This window comes from Callospermophilus lateralis, chromosome 14, assembly GCF_048772815.1.
Source record: "Callospermophilus lateralis isolate mCalLat2 chromosome 14, mCalLat2.hap1, whole genome shotgun sequence".
Classification (NCBI taxonomy): domain Eukaryota; kingdom Metazoa; phylum Chordata; class Mammalia; order Rodentia; family Sciuridae; genus Callospermophilus; species Callospermophilus lateralis.
The window spans coordinates 107,593,779-107,604,497 of NC_135318.1; the positions used below are offsets into that span (position 1 = coordinate 107,593,779).

The 10,719-nt window shown below is 37.4% G+C and overlaps 1 pseudogene; it reads right to left on the reverse strand.

The window, feature by feature from the left end:
- Nucleotides 1–7,975: 7,975 nt before the first annotated feature.
- LOC143380652 (small EDRK-rich factor 2 pseudogene) lies at nucleotides 7,976–8,113 on the reverse strand (annotated as a pseudogene).
- Between the last annotated feature and the right edge of the window lie 2,606 nt (nucleotides 8,114–10,719).

Genomic DNA, 10,719 nt, shown 5'->3' on the forward strand with positions numbered 1-10,719 from the left:
AAAAAATATTCCTTTTTGTGATTCATAAGCAAAATGCTGTTAACTCCATGTCTGGCATTAAGTCTATACAAGGAATAGAATAGATTTTTTTTTTTTTTTTTTTTTTTTTAGGTTTCAACTAGAATTATCTCAAAACAAATATTTTCTTCATTATAAAAACAAGTTAAATTCCCAAGGTAGTTTGTTAAATGTGAAATGAAATCATTTTACATATTGTCATGTCCTATATATTTGCAGTGCTTTATTGAAACATGATGATAAATATGACAATGCGTTCAAAATTTTTTATTGAAAACCATATATACCTAAATGAAGATAATTTTTTATTCATATATTTTTTTGAGGATCTACTTAGTACTGTGGAGTACTTGTGAGGGGTATACTTTTGGAAACTGAGTACAGGAATCCAAGATACTGAGACATGATTGAGAAGAGAGCCAGGGAAAGGAAGTTGATTAGAGAAAAAAAAAAAAAACAGATAAAAACATATGACATGTAAAAGTATTGATTAATGGGGACTACAGTTCCTGGAAAACTGATATTCCACATGTACCATGCACCCAAATAGCAACTCTGTCCATTCCATCCTGTGACATTCGTCTCAGCTCATTGAGGCACAGGTATACACTATTAGCATCAGGAAGCACATCATCTACACTGTAGCCTTCAACAGTGGGGCATACTCTCCACAGACATTGCTTTTAACAATTTCCTTGAGTAACAATTGTTCTAACAACCTTATTTAAATTCTGTGAAAAAATAATTAATATTGATAGTAAAATTTCTTCCCATTTAATTCATTTTGTAAAAATAGAAAGGTACAGGGAAATACAAGGTTTAACCTGTCCAACTATTAAAACCAGTTAAATAATTTAAGTTAAAAGATAATGGACTTTTATTTAATCCATTATTTCCCATCTGTTCTCAACCTAGGTATATAAAAAACTAATGTGTTTTCAGATTTATAAATGCACTAAATATTAGCAAGTGATTTTTAAAGTGCCAAAATGTCAAAAGGAATGAAACAATCTCGAGATTTTTATTTATCTGCACATTCAGGCATAAACTCCCCTTCAATTTCCAAGGAAGATGGAGGAGACCGGCTCTGTTTTGTCATCATGGGTAATGTAGATGGTGTTGAATTTTTCCAGTCTCATTCAATGTACCTTCAAACTTCATCGTCAATGAAAATAAATTACCCAGAACATTTTAGACACCAACTATATTAACCTTTGGAGGCAATACCTGTGGCTAAAGCATTAGAATAAGACACATTTTCATATTTTGCACTGTTTGTAACATGTTTCTTGGGTAATTTTAATGTTTTTTTCCCCAACCCACATTCAAAACATCAAGCTTGTTGCTGGACTGATATATAAAAAACAAGCTTTCAAATACTCCGTGTCAAAAATTAAACTTCATTGCTACACTTACAAGTCATGAATTTTATGTGAATATCAAATGAATGTAAGCTTGAAACAATTAAATTTGATGTAATGGCTATTGGCTTTTTTATTTGAAAATAATGAATTAGCAATATATTTTAAACATGAATTATGAATTTTTCCTTTTTAGCTTTCAAAAAAATTTACTCTGGTATAATATATAATTTATTATGTTTGCTATAATGTATAATTTATTATAAGTTTGCTACTGAACAGACAGATGCATATAATGGTCCTAAATCATATATTTTTGTCTGTCAAAATATTATATCAAGTTATGCTTAAAATAAGATTTGCAACTATACATGTAAAAGTTTTAAATGTAAACGTATTGTATTAAATTGTGCTGGTGCAATTCAGAATATCCTTGTCCAATTTTTACTTTTTGGGGACCTCTCTTAAAATAAATATAAATGGTGCTTGAAGATAGTCATGTAATGGAATTGAAATGAACCACCTCATTTCTGAGGATAAGCAAATGCTAAATGGAAATAGCACACCTTGCATAGATCTTAGGCCAATATACAGTATCATATCTCCTAATAAGATATAAATTTTCTTTCTTTCAAAAGCTGTTCTACCACTATGCACAACTTTCTTTGAATCAAAGAAATTGGCACACAAAATATCTATTGTATTAACAAAAAGAAGATGTAAATCTTAAAAACCAAATAGCTGTCTGATAGTTGTGGATATAGTACATAAAGCCAGTCACTAAGTGATGAACTGTTCCTAATTATGCTATAAATATGCATTGCATATCTCTTATATAACTCTTCAAGGGGGTCTTTAAAAATGAAATCATATATACTCTCAAGAGAACTTCGAAGTCTTATGCCTTTATCAAAACCATTAGTGTCTTTGGGTGGAAGGACCAGAATAAGCTTAAGGAGGAACAAAGGAAAGAATAAGTAGTTACAGGAGGGAAGCATCACACTCACTTGTCTGTCATTGTGGACATTCTTCCAGGTGTCCAGAGTAAGCATGCATTTTTGCTTTATCACAAATCTATGCTATAGGGGGAATTATTAGGACCCAGGAAAGAGAAAGTATCAGTATCAACACTGGAGATAGTGTATGTGAAACATCATGGGAGAGAGTTTGAATTTGATCATTAGCACTTTCTTAAAAGAGACGTTCTTGAAAGAGACCCAGGGAGCCCCAGAAAAATGATGATGATTTTTCCATTTAAATGATGATGAAAAAAATGATGATTTATAGCATTTAAAATATAACTATCTGAGGAAAAACCCCCAAACAGTGAAAATAGTCATGGTGGATTATTTAAGTTCTCTAAAATCAAGGAGTATAAGGTAATTCTGTTTTGAATTTTGGTTGGTAATTTATAGTCACCTTTTTAGAAGAGGTACTGTATGATGTATTTTTGGAAGCAAAACACTGTTGACTTATCAATTTATGATTTAGAAGCAGTTAAACGGAACACACAAGCCAGGTAGAATTTAAATCTAATGGTAGAAGAGTAGGTGGTCTTGAAAGGGATCATGGTGAACAGCCCCCAATGCCCTGTGAAGGCCTCTGGAGCAGGCAAACACCAAAAGATGACCAAGGAATCTGAGCCTTACTATGGAGGGCGGTTCCTGGGAGAATAATTGAAATACTCAGGGTACCACTTTTATCTTTAAGGCTTCTGATTAGACTGTCAAAGTCTCTCATATTTTCAGATTTTGATTATCTTCTTATTTGGAAGCCATTCAAAGAATTGCAGCACAATTTTATAACAGTAGTCAAGAATAGAGCTATAAAGAAAGACACATATGGCCTCCATAGTTGCATGCTCTTAGCTAAGTCACATAACCATACGGGAAGGGCAAGTACCTGTCATTAGTTAAGTTATATGAGGCATTCAAAGTACTGTGGTAGAAAACGCTTAAAATGTGTAGAGATGTGGAATAATAAATACAGCTCTCCAACTGGAAATATTGTGGAAAAAACATATGTAGCTATTTGGGAAATCATTTTGACTTTGAACCTTGTCTTTTATCCAACTATTTATCAGATTTACATTAAACAGGAAGAAATTGGAGTCACTTTTTAAAGCATGTTAATGGAGAGATCATATTTGTTTTACTTGTTTTTTTAAACATTTTTATTAGTTGTTAATGAATTATTTTATTTTATTTCTTGGTATGTGGTCCTGAGGATCGAACCCAGTGCCTCACATATGCTAGGCAAGCGTTATACCACTGAGCCACAATCCTAACCCTTAATTTGTGCTCCATAGTGACGTAGGCAAAGTTTACATCTTAATTTACATTGGATTTTAGAGCAATGCCACCTTCTAAGAGTTCTTTGGGATAAGAGTGACAAATAGAGGAAATCCACTGGAGATTTGCAAGTTTAGAAAAGTCAGTGAAAATTTCTTTAGTTGTCATGTGTATTTCTGATCTTTTCCTTAAAAACCATAAAATAATTCAAAGAATTTTTTAAAAAGGTATAAAAATAACAAGAGATTGCAAGAGTAATTTTCTAAATTTGAGAATTAGCCAAATGGTCCTTTAAAGTTCATAAACCTGTGTGTTCTGGGTCGGGTGGGAAATCAGTACTGAGCCAATCAAGATTTATATGAAATTCAAAACAGGAAGGTCAAGAAGTATTGCAAACCATATTACTCTATATAGGTTAAAATGTCCCGGGCATTGATGGCCGTCGGCATAGAACGTAAGCTATGACTTAAGTGCAGGAAACAATGTGGGCTGAACCATGAAAAGCCATTGCAGCACCAAACACATTTGTTCGTGTTCACAGAGCTCAGACACACACAATGGACATTGAATGATCTGCTTTTTGTGAGTCAACATCAAGTCCAAATTTAGCCCTTAAAAAAAAAATAATCTAACCTACATAGGCTTCTATTTTATACCAATTCCCTTTTCATTTCATTTTAGACAACAAAATTTCCATTAAATAAAAATATATTTAGCAAATACTTTCCATATTTCATTTTTTTTCAGAGAAAACCACAAAGACCTAGAAAGTAGGTTTTTGAAATTAAGATATAAAAATGCAACATAAATAAAAACACTTTTCCACCTCCTAATTTTTTAGACCTCTTATATATAAACTTTCTGATATTAGTTTCTTAGAAGTGTGGCTAAAAATAGAAAAACACCACTGAAAATAAACAAAATTTAAAATTTTTTACAAAATGAAATCTTAGGTAAAAGCAAGTTTTCAGCATTCACACTGATGTCCCTTCAGCGTGAACTGGGCAGAGTCCCCTGGCTTACTCCTTGGGTTTGGGGGATGCTGCATTCAGTCCTGGTTTCTCTCTTGCTCCAGCTGGAGTGAGTTGATGAATGTCTCAAGTCATTCTCTGTGAACCATACAAACTGCTCTCTGGTTCGAAACTTAACACCTGCATTGCTCACGTCTGCCCTCCAGGTCACTCCAGACACATTTCGTCACTCCTACCAGAACAAACTGAATCATTCCAACGTCTCAAATTTAGGGTTCATCGCAACTTGAAGTATTCCCACACGCATACCATTGGCATTCCCAGGTGAGTACTGATACCACCTCCCTTGGGTAACTATCCACTTTCTCCTCCTAAGAGATAAAGTGGGATGCATTTTTATAATTAGATAAATTACAAGTCATCCACCCCCTCACATCCCACTTTCTTATCATCTGAGATGGATAATTCACCTGTATTTGTGTGTTCAGACTATCTCGTGATGATGACAATATACAGTTAAGGCTTGCTATAAATAAACTTCTCACCTTATCTAGCTACTTGGCAAAAATATCAAGCATGGGACAAATCCAAAATCCCCAACAAGTGCCCCCTTGAAACTTTTTTTTTTTTTAAAGAGAGAGAGAGAGAGGAGAGAGAGAGAGAATTTTTTTAATATTTATTTTTTAGTTTTCGACAGACACAACGTCTTTGTTTTGTATGTGGTGCTGAGGATCGAACCCGGGACACACACATGGCAGGCGAGAGCGGTACCGCTTGAGCCACATCCCCAGCCCCCCCCTTGAAACTTTTGACCTATCTTAGCCCACTCTAGAACATCTGCCTCTCAGCCTATGTTGAATTGTCTAAAATCTATAAACCCTTGAAATACTGTGTTATTTTCTATATGTGTTTCCCCCATTTGTTTATTATTCAACAAATTTTTATTGTACTCCTGCCATATGCTGTTTTAGAACTTGAAGATACACATATCAGTAAAAATGTCAAGGTCCTTTTGTTTAAGCAGTTTGCATTACACTTAGGAGCGGGAATGAGTGCTAAGGGGAGAAAGAGTAACAAGGTAACTAACAAATGAAGAGAACAAATAGGGTGTAATGGCTGGAGAGATGGAGGAGGAAGGGCACTTTAAATTGTGCAAGCATGGTAGACCTCCAGAAAGAACTGGCTTAAAATGAAATTTGAATGAACAGAGACAGTCTGCGAGTGTAGGGAAGGATGCATCAGGTGGGAGAATAGGAAGAGGACCATCCCTCAGAGGGAAAATGGAAAGTCATTCCAAACTATTGTTCCTCTTTACCAGTGTGCTGCCATCTGGGGGCGATCCCTGGATTCTGAATACATGTGGATTCTGACAAGCTTCTTACTGTAGTTTGAGTCCCACACCTTATCCCAATCTTTCTAAATTGAACCTCTGATTATAATCAACATACAGTATCCTCCCAAGATTTCCTTTATCTTCCCTTTTCTTCTGTCATACTGGCATCTTAGTCTTCGATGCTTCAAACACCAGGTGGAGAAAGTTGAGAAAATGCATGAAATTGAATGTATGGAAATACAGAACTGAGTAAAGAGCAAGAAAATGAAAGCAGGATACTGTCTGGGAAACAACTATAAAAAGAGACTAAAGGACAGAACAAGGACTGAACTTGGGCAGTGGCCATCAGCATGTACAGGATGGAATGAATTGGAGAGAGAAGCAACAGATTCTCTAGAAGCTTCAGCAGGCAAACTCCAAAGATTTAACCTATTAGGGTGTGAGCACAATAATGTGTAAGAGAAAGCCAGGAGGAGCTTGTATGGGAGAGTGATTAATTACTTTCAGTATCCATGTGGGGATTGGTTCCAGCACCCCTCCCCCACTACCCTATGCATACCAAGACCCATGATGCTCCAGTTCTTTATATATAATGGCATGGTATTTACATAGAGCACACACATACACACATCCTCCCTTCTGATTTAAATCATTTCCTGCTTAGTTGCAATGTAATTGCTGAGGAAATCGTTGTTATACTGTGTTGTTTATGGAATAATGACAAGAAAAATTCTGCACATGTTTAGCACAGACACAATTTTTTCTGCATAGTTGGTTGGATTCATGGTTGTGGAATTGGCAGATAGGAGAGCTAACTGTATTCAATTTCGGCTGTTTATACAAATTCTGCGTAATGGAATACACACAAAGGACTTAAAAACAGAACATTACAGGGACACAGCCATATCAATGTTTATAGCAGCACAGTTCACAATAGCTAAATTGTGGAACCAACCCAGATGCCCTTCAATAGATGAATAGATAGGGAAACTTTGGCATATATACACAAAGGAACATTACTCAGCATTAAAAGAGAATAAAATCATGGCATTTGCAGGTAAGTGGATGGAGTTGGAGAATATAATGCTAAGTGAAGTTAGCCAATCCCCTCAAACCAAAGGCTGAATGGACTGTTTGATATGAGGATGCTGACTCATAATGGCATAATGGTGATAGGCAGAGGGAGCAGGGGAAAAATGGAGGAACTCAAATAGGGCAAAAGGGAGGGAGGGCAGGGGATAGGAATGAGTTAGACATCATTACCCTAAGTACATGTATGAAGACACGAATGGTGTGAACATGCTTTGTCTACAACCAGTGTCGTGAAAAATTGTGCTCTATATGTTTAATATGAAATGAATTGCATCCTGCCGCCATGTATAACAAATTAGAATGAATGAATAATTTACTAAAGACAAAAAAATTATAAATAAATAATTTAATAAAGATTAAAAGTTTAGATTCCAGGCTTATGGAATGAATGAGTCTTTTACCTAGAACACTGGTTCTTAATCCTGGGTGTACATTAGAGACAGCCAGGAGGATTTTACAATACACTGGGCTAATTGATTCAGAATCTCTGGAAGCAGTGCTTAGCATCACTGTTTTTCAAAACGTTCTTCGCATCATTCTAATATGTAACTAAGATTAAGAATAACTGGAAATTGATGGAATACAAGGAAGAACGGGCTATCAAAACCTGGAAATTAAAGTGGAGCTGATTTTTTTTTTTTTTTAAGGAATTGCAAAGGTACTTTTAATACTTCGGGGTCTGCCCCACAGGAGTAAAAAACACGGAATGGCTAATCTCCCTCACACTCAGGAGTGGCTCAGGGGGAGAGAGGCTACCTGAGGGTAAGGAAGCACAAAAGGGACTGGGGCAAAGGGGATGCCATTGGTGCTGGGACCTTTGAGCACTACAGGAGGAAACTCAAGCATGGTGGAACTGGCCCCCCAGGCACACCGGCAAAGGGCAAGGGCGTTGGAGACAAAGCCGCCAAGCTACTTGGGTTCCTCCTTCTTCTCATTTGTCTTTTTCTGCTGATGTTGCATGATCTCTGAATCCCGCTGCTTCGGGGTAACACCCAATAGCTCGACATCTTGGCACTTTCTTTTAACCGAGTTGCTCTGCTTTTTCATATTCTTCTAGCAGGTGGGCAAGCCTACGCTGGTTACTGCGGGTCCTGGTGACAGCAGCTGTAGCTGATTCTTTCTATATTTGACTTACAGAATTATAGATTCCAATATAATTTCACCTAGCAAGGAAAATAGACATTGAATGAATGATCTTAAGAGTGGGAAGTGCTATAAAAGGGAGAATGGGTACGTGTGGAAATGAATAAAAAGGGGGAAAAATCCAGTCTGTGAGGTCAGGAAAGGGTAGCTACCCCTTATTGCTTAACACATTCAAGTGATGAAATTCCATGCATATAATAAGCAATAGTTAACTGTCTTCAGACCACCCAGTAATCACCAAATCCAACTAAAGTAAATCAGGACTCTGTAGGGGAAATGGCTGTTTCCACTCTGTGGCAAGAGTTGTCAAGAGGAGCCTGGGACTTTTCATACTAGAGGCCGAACTGCTGAGGTTTTGTCAACAGACAGTAGAGCCAATGAGTGAGATGCGCCCTGTGGAGTGTCTCCCGCCCTCCACCTAGGAAGCACCAGGCAGTTAGGATGCCCTCTGTCCTGCCCTCCACCTAGGAAGCACCAGGCAGTTAGGATGCCCTCTGTCCTGCAGGCAGCACTCACAGGGCAGCCAGGGGAAGGGCTCTCTGCCCATTCCAGCCTGGCATCTCCACTCTTGCAGGAGTTAGCTGCACCAGCTGCAGAAGCGCATACTCTAGGCACACATGTGGTACTGATAGAGATCAGGTAGGAGCCCCAGCTGTACCCAGCAAATAAAGCAGCCCAGAGTGGTGCTGCAGCAATTAAACACTAAATTGTCATTGAAATCACGCCAGCGAGGCAGGGCATGACCTAAGCTCTAAACCCAGACTAGGTGTCTGCCTGCTAAAATAGATCAAAATGGGACCCAGAGACTGAAAGCACAATATTCCAACTGTCCAGGATCCCTTGAAAACTCATGTGTCATGCCAAGAGCCAGGAGAATAACAACTGGAATGAGAAGATAAGCCAACACTCTGATGAATGAGATGTTGGAATTACCTGACAAGGAGTTGAACGCAGCCATCCTAAAAGGCTTCCACATGCAAATACAAAATATTCTTGGGGAAAAAAAATGGAAAATATGTCCAAAGACATGGAAGATATTGAAAAGAACTTAACAGCCATTATAGAGCTAAAATTACCACAAAAATGAAAAGACTAGGTGGACCCAATAGCAGAATGAATAATGCAGAAAAAAGAATCAGTGAACTTAAAGATAGAACATTAGAAATGGATAGAACTATGAGACAGAAAAAATGGATAGAAAACTAAAGAAACAGAGTAAGAAACCTGTGGGGCGATAATCCATAGATCTAGCACTCAGATCAGTAGAGCCTAGAAGGGGAGGAGAGAATATGATAATAAAAAGTACTCCAAGAAACAATAATTAAAAATTTCCTAAATAGATTAAGAAGTTAAGCAAATCACTCAAAGAAGCTAAGCAAACAAACTCAAGGAAACTGATGCCAAGACTCATCATTTTGAAACTTCTGAAAACAGAAGACACCAAACAGCTCTTAAGCCCAGGGGGAAATGGCATGTGGCTGTAAGAGAACTTGAGTTCAGATAACAGTAGCTTTATCATCTGAAGGCACAAAGGCAGGAAGAAGTGGCATGACCTGTTTCGAGCACAGAAGGGAGAACACGGTCAACCACGAATTCTATTACCTGGTGAAACAGCCTTCAGAAATGAAGGGGAAATGAAAGCATTCTCAGATAAAGGGCCATTCCTTTGATTATCAAAGCAATAATCACAACACCATTTGGTGGAGCGCCCACTGTGTAAGGGAAATACATAGGGTGATTACATCTTTTAAATGGAGAGGACGAAGGGACCCAAATAGAAGCAAACTTTCTACACCTATTCACTCTAAGAGGTAAAACACTGATTCCAGCACACTGTGATGCCAGTATTCACACATGTATTGCAAGACCTACAATGCCACTTAAAACACTGCTGAAAGTCATATGATCAAAGACACTCTAAGTAAATAAAAAAAGAACTCTAAAAAATGTTCAAGTGATCCACAGGAGGGCAGAGACTCTGAGAGAGTTAAAACAATCCAGACGAAGAAGAAAGTGAAAGCGTCCACAGGTGTGCCTTTACTGATGGCACAAAAGAAACTTGGGGTGACAGATCTGTTCTGTACTTTGACTGTGGTGAAGGTCATACAAACAAACACACTTGATACAGCTGCACAGAACTACTGGGAAGTGAAATGTCCTTGGAGAATATAATCTGGAGAGTGCTCCTCGCTTTCTGACACTACACACCATAACCTCCTACTCTGTGGCCATTTTTTTTGTTGTTGTTATTTGATTTGATTCAGAAGTATAATAAAACTTCTCTTATGTCCCTGAGGATGCTAAATGACTACAGCCAGTACTAGGGCTCTCATTATGTTCAAGGGTGTCAGCAACATAAAAGAACATCATCTTTCTTCTTCTTCTTCTTTTTTTTTTTTTTATTTCAGAAGTATTGAAGCCACAGGACTCCAACACATCTCTAAGTCTTGAAAGCCAAGACACACAGGGCTATCTGAATTTTGGGTTTTATTTAAATACCAAAAGGGTTA